At 38.9% G+C, this 22,488-nt stretch overlaps 1 long non-coding RNA gene across 3 annotated transcripts in view; it reads right to left on the bottom strand.

The window, feature by feature from the left end:
- Positions 1-8,212: 8,212 nt before the first annotated feature.
- Positions 8,213-22,488, bottom strand: part of LOC129656158 (uncharacterized) — a 45,079-nt gene continuing 30,803 nt past the window's right edge. For 2 of the 3 annotated variants that reach the window (XR_008716237.1, XR_008716239.1), the window contains 3 exons: positions 19,925-20,158; positions 18,160-18,197; positions 14,806-15,489 (listed from right to left, as the gene is read on the bottom strand). This is a non-coding gene — a long non-coding RNA (uncharacterized LOC129656158). Of the gene's footprint in view, positions 8,578-14,805; positions 15,490-18,159; positions 18,198-19,924; positions 20,159-22,488 lie in introns of those variants that run through there. The other variant, XR_008716238.1, reaches the window with a different exon arrangement.

Here is a 22,488-nt window from a genome sequence, read left to right as displayed (position 1 = left end):
TCAGACTCCTCTGTCTAGAGTTTTACATATTTAAAATCACTTTAAGGTCAGAAGTTAAGTGTTCATAGTTACAAAGGGCCTTTAACCTCCTAGGATAATAGTACAATTTTATGGTCTAGGTTAAGAATTCTTCTCCCAGTTATTAAGACTGAAGAATGAACATTGGACCCAAAGAAAACAACTCTAGAGTGAAAAACATGGCTACTGTTCATATCCCAACAGCAGAGCTGCCACAGGGAAGGCAGAAGATAAAAGTAAGAAAGAGAAAACAAAAAGGCTTCCAACAGACAATTCACACATGTCACAAAAATCCACCCTCCTGTGTCTGAAGTCACACATATGTCTCTGTATTTCTATATTTAAGCTTATCTTTGCAATATCTTTGATTGTAGAAGCTATAGAGCTTTTTATTCAAATGGGCATTTGCAAACAATATGTTTTTATTTGCAACACGCATCACTTCAAATCATCCAGATGCCAAAGGCTCTCGCTTAAGTCCACTAATATATGTGACTTTGGAATTGTCAGATTAAAGCCTAATTCGACAACCAAATTTCCTTGTAAATGTAATTAGAAATACAAAGCATGAGGCAAGCATACGGCAGCTCTAGCTGAGTTAAAACTATCTACACAGCCTAAAACTTTTACTCCTTTTCATTTGAATCATCCATGGCTCATATTTAGATTTGTATTTCATTGCCATGAACAATAGAATCATTTTCAAGTTGTACTGAGCTCTCTTAAAAGATAATGTCAAATCTATATGGCTTTTATCAAAGTTTTATGAAAAATGCTGCATTACCAGTGCTGAAGGAAGAAAGCCACACAAGCATTTGCAAACTTGACAAATATATGATGCTTGGTTTTGTACATTAGTTAAGGTACCATTTATCTGATATCGTACATACATCCTGTGTCTAAGTGGTTAATCTTAAAAAGAGTTAATTTTCTCCTGTGTTGAAGTCTAAAATGATTATCATGATGAGTGAGTAACTCTGCTCCATGTTGGAGTTCAGGGACCCAGACTTCTTCCATCTGTGTCTCTACCACCCTTAACTTATAATTGTTAAGTTCAACATCCCCACTTGCATCAAGAATATGATGGATAAGGAGCAAGTGGGCAGTTTTTACTGGCCAGGCTGGGAGGGGCATGTGTCACTTCTCACATTTCATTGGCTAGAAGTCAAATCATATGGTCATATGTAAGTCAAAGAGGGATGGGAAATGTCATCTAGGTTGGGGTTTTGGAGAATATGGATATACTAATCATTAAAGATAGCTGTGTTTAGTTTTTGTTAAATCAAGGTAAATAACTGAAACTCATATGAAAAAGTTTTCATAGAAATTAAGAGAGTGAACATTTGTCTGGTGGGCACACTGGGATTTCAGAGCTGAGACATGCTGTCATTGTGTTTTCTGACTTTCTTACAAGGAATGATGCTCCTTAAAGCATCATTGGTGGTGTAGTAGAAAAAGCAATAGACCCAGGTTCATAAAATCTGAATTGTTTTCTCCCATATACTACTAGTTACTTGAGTGACCTTAGGTAAGTCACTTTCTGGGCTCCATTTTTCTCTCATTGGTAAAATTAGAGCATTGAATTAGATGACTGCTAGTGTTCTATCCAAACGCTAATGACTTTGTTTTGTTTTCCTATATTACGGTATAGCTGTAATTAGGAGAATGTCAAGGAATATTTAGTATATTACCCATGCTCTATAGAACTGTTATTTTTTTCTTTAACTTATAAGGCTTTGATAAGCGTTTGCTAAAAGTTTTGCCTTTTTCCCCTCCTCTGTACACCAAGTCTTTTAAAGATTTACCCTCTCTCCAACTTTCTCACTGCCTATTTTTTGAGGAACAAAGGTTAAAAAGATACCCCTTTTACTTATATCTGCTCTTTAAATCATTACAGTCTTGGGCTTGCAGGATAAACTGGGTCATGAAGCTTATTGGCTGTCATCCTTGAGGGCGGAATGAGGAATCGATGTTGGGTCTTTTCAATTCCTAGTTCTAGACAATAGATGGGATCTTGTTTAACATTAAAATGTTTCCTGAAGGTCTTCACCTTCCTTGTATCCAAAACCAGCATAGAAAACAGATTTTCCTGGTAAGATTTCTTCTCTTTTTTTTGAAATTTCTTATTTCCTTTACTTCCATGTGTGTGTGTGTGTGTGTGTGTGTGTGTGTGTTTGCATGCACATTTAAAATAAACTATTTGCACTCCAATTTCCTTCAATCTTGAGCTTATTTTTTTGCTGTTCCAATATTCTCAATAGAGAAATGAATAAGCCTTTTTTCCACTTTCAGACTTTCATTATCCTCCCCAGCTCTTTACAGGAATGTATGTTCTTCTGTTAATAAATGTACACAGGACAAGATTTGGAAATTCTCACACTGAATGGCAGAAGATGATATGCCAGTGGGTTTCATTTTTATAATCAGAGTATATATAATCATATATACTTACTGCATATCTTTCTTGCTAGTGGGAAAAAGACAAAAATCAAACAAAACAGCACAAACACTTAGAGATCTGTTTCTTTTTTCAGGATAAGTATCATAATAAGAGGCCAAGTCCCCCTCTTCACAATGCTCTGAGAGTAGATTATTTCATTAATTCCTATCAGGCTCAAGGGACTATGGATCTGGTCAAATACTAGGTTCCACATTATCTGCTTTCATCAGAGAACTACAGAACACTTTACCAACACAGATTCATTCACACTTATGGGACGTAATGCTGTCCTCATTTTCCTGATGGGAAAAGTGGAACACTGAGAGAGTAAGTGACAAATTCAGAGGATGTGGTGGAGCATCGAACTGTACTCAGTGCCCTGGAAAGCCAGGTTCCTGCTCTAACAACTAGATAAGACCTCCTCTGAGGGTATGCTTGTGGCTCACATTCTTTAAAAAGATGCTTTATTTTATTTTTAAGGCAGAGATACTTACTGAAGAGACAGGGATGAAAAAAAATCTAATAAGTCTTACTTAGAAGGTTGAATGATACTTATTATTATAAGTTGAAAAATATGTCCCACCTGGAACAATCCAAGATGCTGATAATTTGTGAAACCATTAACAAACAGCAGAATAGGAAAAGAAAAATATTCATGGGGATTTTTACAAATAGAAATATCTTGGTCTAAGAACTAAATTTGAAAACGAAACTATCCCCGCTTCTTTTCAATTCATGTCTTCATCACTGATTCTCACCATTGAAAACATATTTCATTGCTTTCAACTAGACACATTCTCTGGGCATCTCTCTCTCCATCAGTATATTTCCAGTGTGATCTTTGTCATGTGCTACTTTCACTTGGACAAGGTAGACTTGTATATTAAGTAAAATCCAAAATATGCCAAACTTGATGAACTGTTTCAGTTTTGAAAACATCAGCTTAGGTAAGCCTTTCAACAATAAGACATTAATAATCTTCTGTCCATGATACGAAACAACTTTTAATGATTGATTAATAGCTCTCTGATGCAAACAGTGATAACAACGAATGGACATGTTTGTGATTGTGTAGGCAGATAGAGAGATCGTGATTCAAATGAAAATTAACCTATAATTAATAAACAAGCACATGCTGAAGTCAAATATTTGTGCCTCCAGCCCTTAAAGCCAGTAAACATACAAAGCTTGTTGAGCATTTTAAATTTTACTGAGAGAGCAAGCACTTAGAAGATGCAAGAAGAAAGACAAAACAGTGTCTTTGTCAGGAAAGAATGTGTTTTTAAAACTTGTCCAATAAAATCATGCAAATAAGCAGATTTTCATAAGGCCCAGGTTGAAAAAAATTGTTCTGGGCTTAAAGGAAATCAGGACATCCACCCAAAAGAGATGTATCACTTTGCTTCCTTAGTTTTCTTCTCATTCAGAAATCTGTTGTTAATGGAGAAGTTCTGAGTTAGTCTTCTGCAAGGCTGATATTTATACTCCTTTTGTGAGAGGAATTGGAGGAAGTGATGGTTTAGGCCTGGGTGACCATGATGAAGCGTGGGGTAGGGAGGCCCATGCAAATTCTGGGGATCAGTAAAACTTTAAGAATGTTTATGGAATTTTTCAAATCCTTCGGGAAGGAAGGGGATACAGAACACAGCTGTTGGAAGGATGTATAGTGTTGTAAACCTTTTAGTAATTGTGTCACTGCCAAATTACATTTTCTCTTTGATTTACTCAGTTGAGTTCTATGCAGCCTAGAGGAACTCTGTGTATAACAATGATAGAAATGATGGGGATTGCAAATTGACCATAAGGTGGTATTGTGATTTTTGTAAAGCAGTGATTCTCAAAGTGTGGTCCCCTGACCAACAGGATCTGTACCTGGGAACATATTAGAAATGAAATTCCTTGGGCTCCATTCCAAGGACCTACTGAACCAGAAATTCTGGGTGTGGGGTTTTAACAGGGCTTCCAGACGATTTTGATCCACACGGAAGTTTGAGAACCATGGTTAGGAGAACTAAGCAGCACTCCTGGGCCAACTTGACATTATAGGAGGACCAGACAAAATGGGATTCTCTTCAGGAGATTCTGTACTTGTGGACTTGGACAGGGTCTTAGGACCAGGTACACTAATTCTAAGAAGTCTTTAAATCAGGTATAAATGTGTATTTTGAGGGCTTAATTGTCACACCATGAAATTTTTCTCAATGTACACTCTGGGTGTAAGTGGTAGCTGGCCTGAAGGAGCCCTAGCCGACTTCCCAGAGGGTCTTGTAGAAAAACCACAAGCAGGGTCAACTCACAACCTGCTACTTGTTAAGGCAACAGTACAAATTTCGCGACCAAATTCCTCTCACTTCTTTTTCTAGTACTGTTGAAACTAGAACTGTAGACATGGATTGGGTTCCTTTTATATCATGTGTAGTCTCTCTGGGTATGTTTGGGTTAAGACAGAGAAAGATTTAGCAAATCAGATATTATACACTATTTGGAGATCACCAGTCCTTCAAATATTGGAACATCGAACCCAATGCAAAAACTGCATGTAGTAAAAATGGAGAATTTGTAATAAAAATTTTAATTTACCCTAAAATTCATAAGCAAATATTGTTTTTATCTTTCCATCAGTCTATTCTGTGTCATTTTTGTCACTTGTACAGAAAGATGTGGAGATGAGAGGTGAATATGACAGTTCAAGGGTGACACTGAGCGTGTAAAACACCCATCATGGAACAGGATCTGGAATACCACCATCCTAGGCACCAGCTTATGTACTGAAGGAGCAATGGTGCCTTGGGAAGGTGACAGTGTGGCAGGGAAGGAGAGGCACTGGGGAGTCAGGGAAGTGATTTGGTGATTTCCCGAAAAGTATGACCTTTTGGTGCATACATGCTGTGCTACGGCCCTAACTCAAGAGGAAGAAAATAGATATATTAAAAAAAATACCGTAGAGTGAAAAGGCTCTATTAATATTAAAATTTTAACCCCACAGGCCTCTCATTTGTATCTCTTGGATGGGAGTCTGAGCGTGGGTTGGATGGTCTTGATGCTTGTTTGGCAAACTGTATTTTCTCTTATCATGTACTAACCACATTCTATTGTGAGTATCTATTTATTTGCCTTTGTCTTTCACTGGATTGTACACTTCTAGAACACAAGAGCTTGCTATTTCCCTCCCCTTCCCCTACCACCTTCCTTTCTTTACGGCCCCAGCATCTGTAGTGTCTGATACAGAGTCAGTAATCAATAGGTGTTTTTGAATGAATGAATAATTACAAGCTTACTGGATCTAACTGCTAAGAGCTGATCAGCAAGAGACAGAGGAGAGATGCCTCATCATGGGACAGACTGGCTCTCAGTTCTAGATGAAGCCATGAAGAAAATAAAAAATACTTTGGTGTCTCTGTGGAACACAGAGGCCAGTTATAGAAACGGAGAAAAGAATCAGTTCCTAGAGGATATGGATACCAGAAATGGCATTTTCTTTGGGAAATCAGGATATTTCAGAGAAGAGTGAGGCTTAGCTCGGACAGAAATGGGAACTGATGGAAAATAAATACCAACCAAACCAACCAACATCTCTTTTCCTTGGGTATCTGGTATAGTTTGTAGGAAACCAGGTTTGAGTAAGTCTACTAGAGTCACAAAGGAACTTGGGGAAAGATGTCCTCGGTTCAGGGACAGATGAGACCCAGAGAGAGGGTCACAAGAAATTTAGAACAAGAAATCTCTAAAAAGAACACTTCAGTTGAAGCTAGACAGTCTCTCTGTCTGCTGGGGACCTGCTAGTCATTCACCTGTAAAATACTGGTTGGTCATCTAAGAAATAGTCCTCTTTGTACCATATTTTGTAATATTACAAACAACTGGCCTAAGAGAACTATTAGCTGTGACTTTGAGTAGGAGTGCCTTGAATATCACAGGCAATTACTAAGTGCTTGTTGAAAGAATAAATGAATCATGACAAGGGCTATATGTCATTACTGGGCTAGGAAGAGCCCAATAATTTTAGGGTGGGGGCCTGCTTTATTACCCATCAGTGGGGTATGTAGGGTGACAAATGCCCCAGGTGACTAAATCAGAGAAAATAAAACACTAAAGCAGGACGCTTTTGATTAGTACCAGGAAGCGCTTCTTCAAGCATTAGTTTGATAAGACATAGAAACTGGCTATTAAGAGAGATGATGCTCATCATTAACAAAATATTTGAAAGAAGACAAAAGACCTCATCAATTCTGGAGAGGTTTTTTTTTTTTTTTTTAATTTTCCTGGCCTGAAGGCAGCACCTGGGTGCTCTCAGTCTAGAACCTGGACAGTTTCTCAAGGTCCCCTGAGCGCACTGTGGTTCACTCTACGGCCACCAATCCTTCACCTCCTTTCCCACAGTCTCATCTTTATTTCTTGCTCTTTCTCTTCCTTTCTTCTCAATATTGGCCGTATCTCTGACTTTTCTGTTTCTTTCACTTCAGGACCCTTTCTTAACATGTGTCCCAGACTTTTCCTCTTTGGCAGCTGTTTTGGAGGATGTGGCAATTGGGCTCATTGTGGCCTGACACTGGCCCCAGTCTCAGCTCATGGGTGGAGCTTGTGAAATGCATCTCAAACAGCCTGATCAGCCTAGGACTGGAGGAAGATGGGGGTATGGCTCTGGCCAGGTGCAGCCCAGAGGAAGCTGGCAGTTGAGGAAGTAGCCTTCTGTAAGCCAGCTAGGGAGGGCGACACCGAATGAGGCAACCTCCCTAGAAGGTACCCCTGACTCTGGGGTACTGCCTACCTGGGGTTTAATACCTGGTTCTAAGATTCTAGAACTAGACTTCACAGACCAGTAAAATAAAAAACAAGAACAAATTGGAAGACAACATAGAATTGTTAACATTAAACTTATCTCAACAGCTTTAAAATTAAATATGGAATTTGCATAATAGCATGAAAAAACAATACCATCAATGAAGATTTATAAAAAGTTAAAACAACTCAGTTGAGCTTTATGAAAAGCATAGGCTGTAGCTCTGATCTTTTTCACTTCACTATCAGTCACTCTGTGCTTTGCTGGAGACCAAGAACTGGGCACGGGCACGGAGCAGATGGAGCAGCTGCCTGGGAGGCGGCCCCCTTACCCCGACAGTGATGGCTCCTCATTGAGTCCATGTGAGACTTTACATGAGGCCCTGAACTTCTTTAGATTCCATTCCTCTCCGTAAGCCAGAGGGGCTGAACCATGCTGGGTTGGTGGTTGTGGTAGCTCCTAGCCACATGTGATCATTTACATTTAATTTAAATTAAAAATATAATTCCTTGGTTGCTAGTCCCATTTCTTATAGCTACTAGCCACAGGCAATCATAATGGACAGTGCAGATTTGGACCCATATCCAGCATTATGGAAAGTTCTATTGGATGATGCTAGACTAGAGAACCCTTAAAGTTTTCTTAGTTTTAAAATTTCAGAATTTTTGTGGATACATGTAAATCCCGCTTAGCTTCTCAGCCACAGAGTGGCTTGACCCATAGTTAAGCTTTTCATTTGCCTCCTAAATCTGATGGTGATGATAATTCCTATCCAATTCTGATAGAGGGAAGGGTATTATGATATGCAAGAAGTCTTATGATTTTACTGTCAATAGTACGTAGTTTGGTTAGACCAAAGTTGCATATTCAGTTTTCTGTATTTATCTGAAAGATTCTCCTCTCTGTTACTATTCACTTCTTACCACACCAGGTTTTTTTTTTTTTTTTTTTTTTTTCTTTTTTGGTCTGAGATTAATCTCTCTTAATATTTTCACAATCTTATGGGAAAGACTAATCTAAATGATAAGTAGGTTCTTTTTTCTTCTTCAATCTACCCTAAAATCGCCAATGTGTTGTAAAAACCACTATTTTTCTAGACCTTGTGTAGACACTGTTTTGGACTCCATCTGTTGAATCAGTCCCAGCCGCTGACCAGTCCTGTGAGATGTACCATCGTCAGTGATGTGATGGGGTGCAAGCTGAACTGGCCTGGCAACACACAGGGCCACATAAATTAAGCCGTTGTTGTTGCTGGTAAAGGAGAGCACCAATGCCATTTCAATTCTGTGCAAAGTTGAAGATGGGGAGGGGGGAAGCACACAGCACCTGCTTTTTGAATCTGAGAGAAGAAGATCATAAAGAAATATTAAAATGATATCCAAATTTCCAAGATATTAAAACAATTGAAAGGAACAAAACTAAGAAAGGGAGAATGAAAGAGAGAGAACTTAGTGGTTCCTAAATATAACTCAATAAATTCTATTATCCAAATCAATGATGATTTTTGGACATCAATGTCTATTCACTCAGTGTCCTTTCTTAAACTTTATCTTTCTCTGAGCAGTAGAAGATACACAGACTACGCCATTCTCTTCCACACCTTGAAGTAAATATAATAAAACAAGTAAAATCTAAATATGTGTGTAAGTTGCTTCAGTTGTGTCTGACTCTTTATGACCTTATGGACTGTAGCCCTCCAGGCTCCTCTGCCCATGTGATTCTCCAGGCAAGAATACTGGAATGGGCTGCATGCCCTCCTCCAGGGGATCTTCCCGATCCTGGGATCAAACCTGCATCTTTTATGTCTCTTGCATTGGCAGGCAGGTTCTTTACCACTAGCACCACCTGGGAAGCTCTAAATCTGAATATACCTGATTATTATAAATACGCAAAAGTGCTGGCCAACACAACTGGCAAGAGTGTTTAGCAAAGTTTTGTGACACAACCCATTTTAGCTGCACAGACACAAACTCTGACTTCCAAGCCTGTTCAGACTGTGTTTCTTGTCAGTTATGTGTTGTTGGCCCCAGTACCATACTGCCCATGTGCTATGCTCAGAGCAGAAAAAACTCTGTTCCCTGAGTGGGCTTGTGTCAACATTTTTATTGCAAATTCCCATTTTTTGATCATTTAAGGAACTTTCGGCACAGAAGTAACTTTGAGAGAGTTCAAACTTTGAAAGAACTCATTTAATGACTTAAAAATAACACTTGGGCCACACCCATAATTTAAAATGTTCTAGCTGGCTTTGTGGCCTGGGTTTTCTCAAACTACATAAACTTAAAATATGAAGGGACTCAGGACTTGGATCAGGTCCAAAGATTGGTTTTTAGTGTTCGGTAAACTGGAATGGGATCCTTAATGGTGAGCTTTACATGCAGAAATGAAATGGTAGGATCAGTTTAGTTGGAATGTTGTCTACTTCAGCTGGAGAGGGGTATCCCAGTAACTTTCTCATTGGGTTATGAGGGAAGAAGGGGTTCGTGTAGGACAGGCTACTGATTTGGAAGACCTAGTGCAAAGGGAAAATGCAGGGCCTCTTGTTCAAAAATGATTAAGAATTTCAAGATAGTGAGAGCAGAGTGTTGAACCAATGTGGAGCCCTTCTAGATATAGGGCCTGTGTGGCTGCACAGATTGTCCAGAAGTTGGCCCCAGCTGGACCCCCTTTCTCTCCTCTCACCTCACTTCCTTCCTGCCTTCCTTCCTCTTTCCTTCGTCTCAAGATACACTAAGGATTTTACTGTTTCTAAAGCACTATTCATGGGATCACTAGCTCAAGTATGATTTACATGTGAGCACTATTATTTTAATAGGTTCTGTCTTAAATCTTTCATCAAGAACAGATATTCCCAAAAGATAACAGATATTTCCTTTCCAAAAGCTATGTAATAACAATTTTTAAAAAGTGGCTCCAACTGTATAGAATCTGCCTGCAATGCAGGAGACCCATGTTCGATCCCTGGGTTGGGAAGATCCCCTGGAGAAGGGAATGGCTACCCACTCCAGTATTCTTGCCTGGAGAATCCCATGGACAAAGGAGCCTAGTAGACTACAGTCCATGGAATTGCACAGAGTCAGACATGACTGAAAAACTAACACAACAACAAAAGGTAGTTTTCCTAAAACTGGTAAAATGTTTACATATCTGTTTTTAAATGTAATCCTTAAAATAATTCCATGGTTATTAGACTAAAATTAACCCATTTTTCAGATTGAAGAATTGAGGCTTCACTGTAAAATTAGGTGGTTTGCATAAATCACCTAATTTCAGTTATTTATTGGTACAATCAGGATCAGAATTTCACTCCTTTGCAAAGCTATTTTGAGTAAAAGGGTGTCAGATATCACAAAGCTTAAACACTAAAATGGAAGAAACCTTGAACCAACAAAAATGGTAAATTGTGAAATGAGTTTCTTTCATAATACTGGGTTTGGACCAAACTCCTTGTAAAGATGTTAAAAGATCATATTTTGTTGACGTCTTTTTTTTTGTTTCAGAAGACATGTCCTACAGTCCAGCTAAATCCATGTGATATGAAGGTTGTGCTATAAGTGGGCTTGTTACAACTCGGTAAACAAAAGAAATGGAAGGGTATCCATGGGCTACTGTTGAATTCTAAGAAAAACTTCAGAAAAGACTAAATAATAGAGATTTAAGGTTGGAGGCTCACATTTGTTTAGTGAAATACTGAGTCCAGCATTTCTCAGTGCGTTCCATGGACTGTTAATAATGTGCTATTTGGAAAAAAAAAAAAAGGAGACCCTCTTTTTGGTCAGTTAAGTTTAGGGAAACAATGACTTTGACAAAGATAAACAGCTTCCTAATTGCAGGACTTTTCACACCTTTAATGAGCCACTGTGATTTGTGACCCTACCAGAGGGAATGCAGCTTTTCCGAACTTGCTTGACCACAGAACATCCTACCTCCTTGTTTTGTTTTTGTTTTGTTGTTGTTGTTGTTTTTTTCCAAAGAATCTCAAGGGGCTAGTGCTCCACCAAATACACTTTATGAAGTAAAGTTTTAGATTAAAGAACCGACATCATTGATGATAGTTCTGTAGTGGGTTGAAATGGGGCCCTCCCTGGAACCTCAGGAAGTGACCTTATTTGGAATAAGCATCCAAATGTAGATATAATTAAGATGTGTGTATGCCTGCTAAGGCACTTCAGTTGTGTTCAACTCTTTGTGACTATAGCCCACCAGTTCCTCTGTCCATGAGATTCTTCAGGCAAGAATCCTCCTCCAGGGGATCTTCCCCACCCAGGAATTGAACCCACATCTTTAAGTCTCCTGCATTGGTAGGCAGGTTCTTTACCACTAGCACCACCTGGGGAGCCCATAATTAAGATTAAGTTCTCAAAATGAGATTGTTCTGGACTTAGCATGAGCCCTTAATCCAATGGCCAGTGTCTTCATGAGAGGAGAGAGGGAGATTTGAGACATGCAGAAACATAGAAGAACATTATATGAAAGTGAAAGTAGAGACATGTAGCCAGAAGCCAAGTAATGCTGGAGCCAATAGAAGCTGAAAGAAGTAAGGGAGGAGTCTTCGCTAGAGCCTATGGACTTTGTAACCTCCAGAACTTGTTTTTACTGCAGCCCTAAGAAACGAACACTAGTTCCATCAGTAAAACAGAAGCAAGAGTACATCTAGGTAGATAGAAATGTGAGTGGCCTGATAGACTTGGAAAGGGAAGTTTATTGTCAGACCCAACAACTGGACCAGAGTTCTCTCCTGCACTGTTCTGGGGGGATAGGGATTACTCATGAGAGGGTTAACTTAAGATCTAAATAAGGAAGTGAATGGACCCTATAGAAAAGGCGAAAGCCATCAGTAGTCCAACAACTGGAAGACAGGGGAACGACATGACAGGACAAAGAGTCATTGGTGGGGCTCCTAACAATGTCACTGCTGTCCTCAGGGGATTCTCCCACGGGTCTCTAAGTTGCCTGTGGGGCGAGACCCCCAAAGCTCTCAACTGTCTTCCCCCGGCTTCCAGGCTCTCACACAAGACTGGGAAAATGTCCAAGCTGGCTTTGTATTCTGACCCTCTAAAAATGTTCATGGTTTGTTCTCTTGGCTCTTAGTTGAAGAGGGCATTTCTTTTGTCTTTCTGTAGCTTTTCCCCCACGTCGTTGCCTTGGTCATTTTGGGCAGCATCATAAGGGCTTTCTTTGGCTCAGAGTGAGGAGAAGCTGTGTTAAATAAGCTAAACTAGCCTGTAATTACTTGTGTGCTTATTGTGTATTAGCAGAAGTGGCTAAAATGTAAAAGAAGCTTTTGCTCAATGGCTTTCACTTGGGAGCTTTAGAGGTTAGGGAGGCTTGGGAGGGCACTTGAGTTACACTAGGTTTTGTGATTGCTATTAACACAAAATAATGGCAGGGGAAGGCTGCAGCTCACATGTTCTAGAGGCTGGAAGGAGTGGCTTTAACTGAAAGAAAGAAAGTGAAGTTGCTCAGTTGTGTCCGACTCTTTGTGATCCCATGGATTGTAGCCTACCAGCCTCCTCCGTCCATGGGATTTTCCAGGCAAGAATACTGGAGTGGGTTGCCATTTCCTTCTCCAGGAGATCTTCCTGACCCAGGGATTGAATCCGGGTCTCCCGCATTGTAGGCAGACGCTTTACCGTCTCAGCCAGGGACTGGACCCACCCTAATCAGGTTATTAGAAGCCACCACTGGGATTTCCAACAATTGCTAGACACTTGTCTCCTAAGAGCCTGTTGAGACGCCCCTTCCTCCATCACACCAGTAGGGGGAATCCTGGCAGGGAATAAAGGAGAGAGAAGTTCTGGACATCAACTGGACTGGTCTGTTCTCTGGCTCTACTGACAAGAAGGGAAGTTGAAAGGGAGACTGGTGCCAGGCCAATGTCATGGTGCCATGGTGAAGAGCAGTGTGGCTTGGTAGTGCAAAGGTGATTCTGAGGTGGTGAGAGGGGGACTAGTAGAATTTTTCCCCGTGTGACTGATCCATAAATTTTGGAAACCTTGGTGATCACCCTTATTAAAAAGGCAAAAATATGGGCCACAAAGAGGTTATTTCAAGTTCATCCTGAGACACTAGGGCAGTACTAGAAAATAAACTTCTGACTCCTGATCCCTGTTCTACAACACCATTCCAAGATGAACCGAGTTACCCCTAGCCTGTCATCTGACTCATAAATACAAGCAGATGAATCCACTTTCAGAATTCCTTCGCCTACTCCTCCTACTTTAACTAAATGTGCATCCTGAACTCGAGTGCAGGAACAAATATATCAGGCAGTGAACGCTTTCAGGGACTTCATACAGGAAAGCAAAGAAGCCAAAAGGCAATAGGTAGAAAAAGACCAGAGAAACATCTGGAAAAAATACCAGAGTGCATAATTATGATAACGACTCCCAGAAAGGGCTCAGCTTGAGATTTCTAGGGTTTCTTCTTTCCTTTATCTGTTGTGCAACCCCTACCCCAAAAGCAAAGCAGACGTCTTTGCCCTGGTGTCTCCCTCCAACCATGCATAACTCCAAACCCTCTGCATCATTAAAAATGACAACTGCTTTATAAATCTTTCTTGAGTTACTTTCCTATTTTTAATATTTATTTGCTTCTAGCCTACAGGCACCACAGACTTTCTTTTTATGATTTAAGATGGAACAATTAGCTAACAGGCCTATCTGGAAACTGACACCCTTTAGGATGCACTTCCTTTCTTTGATAAGTGGTCGGGAGAACCTGTGTGGGACTGTTTTTAAGCAAGACAACCCTTTTCTGGGAGGTTCCAAACACATCCTTTGCCCTCCTCAGTCAGCGCTTGTTAAATGCCTGCTGCAGTGAAACTGCCCATATTTAGATCAAACATCGAAGTAAAGATCTGCAGGAATGGAGGCTAATTCGAGAATGTAAGATCCATTAAACTATGCAAGTATGCATGAACTGGAAAAAGTGGATCCCATACATAGCACTATAGCCCTTAGCTGTTAGCAGGTGTGAGTCAGTCAGCTGTACAATTCATTTGTCTACCTAATTGCACTGAAGATAGGCTTTTACTTTGCCTATAACATCTCTAATGAGTAGGTTTTCAGTTCGATCTAACTAATTAATTCTTGTTAACTTCCTTTGCATTGCTGTTCTTTTAATTTAACCAGAGACAGCCCAGAGTTGCTACTAGTGTTTAGTCTCAACTAGATTACCCCTATTCATTAAGGGCTGTAATTGTTGGTCATACCCTTCCAAGCGGTCATTACAACCTCTGGCTTGCATATTGAATAACAGCAATTTCCTGACTCCAACAGACTCTTGTGTGAGGGAGGAGAAAATGCTAATAAAGAAAGAATAAATGATTCTCGACTCCATTCAGGGCTGTGTAGATTTCTTTTGCAGCAGAAATTGTACCGAGGTGGTAAAACGGCCTTCTTGCAGGCCCCCTACCTCCACCCTGAGCGAAAACAATAAGAACCAAGTGAAGCATTCCCTGCTACTGTGATTACAGCATCCTAAAAGTGATTATATGGCTGCTGTAATCAACTTCAATGAAAGCTGCCTGTTAGAGCTTCAATAATTACTCATTTCTGTTAACAGCTTGCTTTCAGTTTCGCACTTTGAGGCCAAGGGGGGGAAAAAAAACTAGGGGTATTTTAATAAAGGATCTCACTCACGTGATATTTTTTGGGGGTGAGTGCTTGTGTGTGGGCAAAAAAAAAAAAATTGCACATGTAAGTTTTTTGTCCCCTTTTCAATAGCAGCCTCCTTTCATTTTAAGCTTAGATTCTATTTAACCAGCAAAAGCACAAGTTCATACAGGGTTCAATCATGTACTGAATGTTTACTGAAGGAGGCACAATAGTTTAAATAAAGTGGTGGTTTTAAATATTTTACCCATTTCTTTAAACAAATTGCCAATCCTTAAAGTCTGTGCTAAACACATTTCAAAAGCAAAATACCACAAGGATCTTTCAATAAAACTCTACATTGAATGTTTCATTTATTCTCCTCCCCTCCCCCTCCTCCCTTGCCTTGGATGTGTTTTATTATTTATTTTCTAGGAGAGGGCAAGTTTGGGAGAGTAAAATTTGTTCTAAATGGCTTCATTGGAGGAAACAAAGCAAAAAAAGAGACTGTTCTAAGCAAAGTGACATCAGTTATGGGGGGCTGGTGACAAGTTTTGGAGGTTCGGGGTAAGGTGTGATTCAGTGGATAGAAATACAAATCAGACCCACTGGATCTTGATACACATGCCTCTCCTCAGATCTCACTGTCAACAATTCTGAAAAACAAACAGGTTACATAAACATAATATTTTACAAACTGGTACAATACAGACCTTGTTTTCACTAGAGACAGAAAGCAAGACTATTAATGCACAGAAGTTCTTTGAGCTCAGACACCAAACAATAAATCTACCCTCCTCTCCTGCCCCCCAAACCATCACTCCAAACAGAAAATGTGGAAAACCTTGCAAGAAAGTTGGATTCTGTTTTATTTCCACGCCTTCAAAGTTCAGATAATTTGGGAATTCCTTCAAAATTTGGATGTAGTTTCAAACCAAATCTAAACATTTTTTTGTTTTTCCACAACAAATAAAATCCAAAATCCATATTGAATTCAAATTCTAGTACCTTCAAAATGTTGCTTAGAAAAAAACTTAAAAAAATAATTCTCAAATGGCTAAATGATTAGTGAGGAAGGTCTACTAGTATTTTGAAAACCGTGGCATGAAAGTATCACTAAACTGCCTTAATAACAAAAAGAGTTGTGTTTTATCATAGCAATAATTCTGTTGACTTTGATTTTACTCATTTTTATTGAAGGGCTCAAATTCCACCTGTTTCAAGATTTCACTGCCTTGTCATATGTACCACAAAAAGATGATAGGTTATCTAGGAAATAAATATTCTTAAGTATTACGCATGACGATGTTTAGCACATAAACAACAATCTCCACATTTCTGGACTCATTTAATAGAATAAAGGAACATGTTTTCATTCGTCTTTCTCCACAGCTATTAAACTGGTTCAAATAGTCTTTCATGTAAACCATGTTTTTCTGTATGATCTCCCTTTCTTCTCTTATGTTGCCCTCAACTCGAGTTTTATTTTACTGTGATGCGTGCTCCTCATTGAAGTCTGGCTGTGTGTAGAGAATTGGGTAAATTGAGTAAGGAATGTAAGTGGGATGGAGGATGCGGGGTGGGTGGGGAAGAGGACTAGCCAGAGAGATTTTCCCCCAACTGGTAGTTTATACTGTTGTTTCAATACTATTCTTACTCTTTGTCATCAGAGAAGATTGCTGTTTAGTCACTAAGTCGTATCCTACTCTTTTGCAACCCCATGGACTGTAGCCCTCTAGGCTCCTCCATCCATGGGATTTCCCAGGCAAGAACACTGGAGTGGGTTGCCATTCCCTTCTCCAGGGGATCTTCCTGACCCAGGGATCGAACCCATGTCTCCTGCATCGGCAGGCGGATTCTTTATCACTGAGCCTTTAGGGAAGCCCAGGATATTGGGACCCCAAAAACAAGTTTATCATGCGAGCCCTTTCTTTTATTTCCTTCCACATTGCCTAACCAGGATTGTCTCATTCTAATTTGAATTGTTTCATCATATTCTCCATTAGATATTTTTCTGTACTTTTATAAAGGGGGAAAGATGAAGCTACACTTAGGATTCAAATAAAAATAGGACAGTCCTTTGGATACTCAGCTTTTTTGAGAAAAAAGAATGTAACTAATATGACTAGAGTTTTAAGACTACTTTTATTTACTCTTATCTGTGTAAAGTTACACTCAAACATGAAAAAGAGAGTTTAGATTTTTGGTTAGCACCTCTGTAAAATGAATTGCATGTGAAATATAAGATAATGAGGGTCACTGAAAGTATTAATATTTAGGAGATTTATTTTTGACTTCTGTTTAAGACAGCTGCATTCTACTGAAATCTCAAGAGTTGCCACCAGCATATATAAGTCAGGCTTGTACCATACAGGCTAAGAACCTCAGCAAGTTATATTCTACAAAATGTTGTATTCTCTGAATGAGAAAAGAGATAAGATGAGCCTTTGGAGTCAAAAATGAGTAGAGATATGCCACGGTGGTTTTTCCACTGAGATTTTTATACCATAGTTGGGTGCTGTAATTTCTAGTTCAGTGCTTTTTTTCTGGTTTCTAAACTTTAGTTCATTTGTTTTCCTTTGTTTATGGGACATAGAACCACCCAGGTGTCTCCAATAAAAAGCCAATTTTGATGGGATTCAGGTCTTTCAGTCCAGGGCATCAAGGAAGACAAGTAAATTGGTGATGTTCTGACATATTATATTCTTAAGACACAAAGATTGGCTTCAATCTCTTAACAGGAGGAGATGATTTAGAAAGACAGGCTGGGTAGGTACTGGTACGTTAGCACTGTAGCTTCTGGCTACTTTATCAAATTACAGCATTAGATAAGCCTCTGCCTCCCAATCACCCCCTCTACCAAATACCAGGATTCCCCAGTTGTTGGGAGCTGGGGGTGGGGAATAAACTCTACAAAGATTTCAAGAGTGAATCTATTCACAATTAGTCATTTAATTTGCAAACTGAAGGCTCTGGAGTTAAATAATCAGTATAAATCCTTGCTTAGAGGCAAAATAATATCTTTTTGATATCCTTTTGATCCTCAGTGTTGCCCTGAGAATTGGTGAACTGCAAGATGCTCCCAAGTGTGGAACACCTATCAGTACTTTGTGCTTCTAAAATGCTTTCAATAAATATTTGCCTCATTTTCTATTACTGATTTTTTTACATTAAATAGAATACTTATGAAAGAATTATCTTACAAGCAAAATAATTTGTTTTTTCTATTGGAACCACTGCCCCTGCCCCAGCACCACCCCCACCCCCGCCCCCACAACACACACACCAACTTTTCAAGAGAAGGAAGTAGAATTTAAAATAAATACCTTTTAGTTTTAGTAGTAGGTCCCAGGGCTTCACTAATCTATAGAGAGAATGACAAGTGTCTGTTATAAAGCTAGACCTTATTTTAACATTATTTATCTAATTTTTATTATGGCATCCCTGAGTATCTGGAACTGACTTTTTATTAATGTTTCTGACATTTCCCCCAAATACCTAGAAAACCATTACATATCTCCTGCATGTGTGTGTTAGTTACTCAGTCATGTCTGACTCTACGGCCCCAAGGACTGTGGCCTGCCAGGCTCCTCTGTCCACGGAATTCTCCAGGCAAGAATACTGGAGTGGGTTGCCTTTCCCTTTTCCATACACACCTACTCCATGAAAAAAAAAATTAATATTTTAGTACTTTCATATTTACTATGACATTCTCTCCATACTTCAAGATATTTCTCTTATTTTTACAGCTTAAGATTGAAATCTAATGGTGATGAATAAATGTATTCATTATTCATTGATGATATTGGTATTGGTGAGAGTGTGGCAAAGGGGACATCTCACATGCCATTGGTGAGAGTGTGTACAATATTTTTGGAGGACAGATACATCAAAATTTTTAAAATTTGTGATTTTTTTAAAGTATAGTTGCTGTACAATATTGTATGTTACAGGTATACTAAAATTTTTTAATATAGTAATTTATACTAGGCTTTCACTGCTTTTGAAGTGACAATGCCTCCTCTAAAAATTATTCTGCCAAAAGTATTTGTATAAGTATATAATAAAATGTGTAAAAGTATGCTCATTGTAGTATTATTTGTACTACAAAAAATTGGAGACAACCCAAATATTCATCAGTAGGGGAAAAGTTAAATAAATATGGCACTGACACAGAATAGAATGCAGCCATGAAAATGAATGAGAATTATGTGGCAAGATGCCCATAATATCCTGCTGAGTGGAAAAAAAAAAAGAAAAAGCAAGTTGAAGAAAGTAACATGCACAGTCTCTTTCCATTGTCATTTAAATTTTATATGTGTGCATATTGACAAAGGATCTAGAAGAATACAAATTTACAATGAATCCTGAAGAAGGCTTAGAGAGTGAATTTCATTTTTTTTTTTTTTAACACTGAGCCACTTTCTTTTTTTTTTAAGTATTAAAATGTTTTTTTTAATTTTATTTTTTAACATTACAATATTGTACTGGTTTTGCCATATATCAAAATGAATCTGCCACAGGTATACACGTGTTCCCCATCCTGAGCCCTCCTCCCTCTTCCCTCCCCAAACCATCCCTCTTGGTTGTCCCAGTGTAGCAGCCCCAAGCATCCAGTATCATACATCGAACCTAGACTGGCGACTCGTTTCATGTATGATATTATACATGTTTCAATGCCATTCTCCCAAATCATCCCACCCTCTCCCTCTCCCACAGAGTCGAAAAGACTGTTCTATACATCAGTGTCTCTTATGCTGTATCGTATACAGGGTTATTGTTACCATCTTTCTAAATTCCATATATATGCGTTAGTATACTGCATTGATGTTTTTCTTTCTGGCTTACTTCACTCTGTATTATAGGCTCCAGTTTCATCCACCTCATTAGAACTGATTCAAATGTATTCTTTTTAATGGCTGAGTAATACTCCATTGTGTATTTGTACCAAAGCTTTCATTTTTGACCTTACGTATACTCTCTGGATTGAGTACTTTTGTTTAATGAGTGTGTTTGTTGTTGTTTAGTTGTGTCTGACTCTTTTGCAATCCCACCAGGCTCTTCTGTGTGTACTTGTGATCGCACACTTACCTGAGTGAATGCATGCTCAGTTGATAAGTCATGCCCCACTCTTTGAGACCTCCTGGACTGCAGCCTTCCAGGCTCCTCTGACAATGGGATTTTCCTGATAAGAATACTGGAGCAGGTTGCCATTTCCTTCTCCAGGCAATCTTCTTGACTCAGGGATCAAACATGCATCTTCTGCATTGGCAGGTGGATTCTTTACTGCTGAGTGACCTGGAAAGCCCCTCAGATTGTTGGATTCTGGATTAAAGTGAGAAATGTAAGATGCCTGATATCAGACTAGAACCCATCTAGAAACAGAAAGTAATCTTTTATAATTGTTTATCAATCACATTATTCATCTAAATTGCTTCCTGGGGTTAAAAAAATACTTAGATTAGCTTTTAAAAGAGGATTTATTCTGGAGGATAAATATACAGTAGCATTTAAACTGAAGTTTTAGTAATCGAAATTTCTGGAGACAGGTTTTTGTCTTTTCTTTGTGTCAACCTTTTTTTTTGCAAATAAGAAAAAGCCAATAAAACTGGCTTAAACAATAGAAAGGACTGAGTAGTTTAAGTTAAAAAAAAAAAGCAACAACAAAGGATAGATCTATAACTTCAGTTCAGTTCAATAGCTCAGTCATGTCCGACACTTTGCAACCCCATGAACCATAGCACGTCCCTGTCCATCACCAACTCCCGGAGTTCACTCAAACTCATGTCCATCGAGTCAGTGATACCATCCAGCCATCTCACCCTCTGTCGTCCCCTTCTCCTCCTGCCCCCAATCGCTCCCAGCATCAGGGTCTTTTCCAATGAGTCAACTCTTCGCATGAGGTAGCCAAAGTACTGGAGTTTCAGCTTTAGCATCAGTCCTTCCAAAGAACACCCAGGACTGATCTCCTTTAGGATGGACTGGTTGGATTTCCTTGCAGTCCAAGGGACTCTCAAGAGTCTTCTCCAACATGACAATTCAAAAGCATCAATTCTTTGGCGCTTAGCTTTCTTTATAGTCCAACTCTCACATCCACACATGACTACTGGAAAAATGTTGGTAAAGTAATGCCTCTGCTTTTTAATATGCTGTCTAAGCTGGTCAAAGCTTTTCTTCCAAGGAGAAAGTGTCTTTTAATTTCATGGCTGCAGTCACTATCTGCAATGATTTTGGAGCCCCTAAAATAAAGTCTGTCACTGTTTCCCCATCTATTTGCCATGAAGTGATGGGACTGGATGCCATGATCTTAGTTTTCTGAATGTTGAGTTTTAAGCCAACTTTTTCACTCTCCTCTTTCACTCATCAGGTATCATTCATTTTTGTTTCCATAGAGCCCAGTACAGTGTCTTGATGGTCAATTATTATTCAGTGAATAAATGAATTGATAAAAGAAAAAGGAAATGAGAAAAAAAGTGAAACAAAACAAAAAGACAAAGAAGAGAACAAAATAAAAATTTTTCTGGCTCAAACCAAACCTATTACCACCATTGTTCGGAATATCAATATTGCTAAAATCAACCAGCTTTCTTTTCCATACTTATGGGTTATCTCTTCCATAGATGAAGGAGAACTCATTGACATGGGGGTGGTTCTAGTTTCCTGGTTAGTTCTTCGGTTTCCAGGTGAAACTTTCGGAAGCCCCTTTTTATGCTGCCTCCTGTTCATAGGGCCCCCAGGTCATTCTCCCTACACAGTGACACCATCTCATTAGTTTTGTAGAAAGGTGAGATTTACAACTTCTGTAGGAGTTTTCCTGTACAGGGTAATAGGGAAGGAAGCTGTAACTGCTTGAATTAGCACAACATATTTGCTTTCTTGCTGGCTGCCATAAATTCTTAGGATGACACAGAATCAACAATTTAGATGATTATGTCTGATTTGTAAACTGTCCTCTAAATTGTCACCTTTTTTCTCCTTAACTCCACACCTGGAGGACATAGCTATAGGAATAGCCCTGACCTCTGGCCTTAGAGTCAAGGTTAATTGGTAGCAAGGTCACATGACTCTTAAGTTATGCTTTAGAAATTGTATTAGGTTATTTTCAGAAGTACTTGAATTTTTTTCTTAAATGAAAAATTTTTTATTGTTAAAACCTCTGTTATAAGACTCTGCCCAAGTTTCTTCAAAAAATATCCAAGTCACACTTAGCTCAGTGGAAACTAGACCCTCTAACAAAGGACTTGATAATGATTGTTAGTAGCAGGTAGGTCACAACTGGTTGTGCAACTCATGAAAATTCCAAGCACTGCATTCTGAATAATAAATTATGGTGCATTCAGAACAGATATTTATTTATTGGTTAATCAACACAGTTATGGAAAAAACCAAGAAGGACATATATTTTATTTTAAATTTCAAGATTGAAAAGTAAAAATTACAAAGTATCACATTTCTGTGTACATCCAGAATTGGAGAGTGGCAGACTTTTGACTAAATATCTATATATTCCTTAGAGATTACTAAAGGAGATTGTTCTGTATTAAGACACATTTAAAGGAACTAGGAGAATGTAAACTGTCTGTTCAGGTTGACATCAACAAGTGATCTTGAATGATTTATAATGTACACAGGAAAATGTAGTTAACGTCTCAGAA

Source organism: Bubalus kerabau, chromosome 6 (genome assembly GCF_029407905.1).
Source record: "Bubalus kerabau isolate K-KA32 ecotype Philippines breed swamp buffalo chromosome 6, PCC_UOA_SB_1v2, whole genome shotgun sequence".
NCBI classification, from domain to species: Eukaryota; Metazoa; Chordata; class Mammalia; order Artiodactyla; family Bovidae; genus Bubalus; species Bubalus kerabau.
This window is presented reverse-complemented; position numbering and strand designations above follow the sequence as displayed.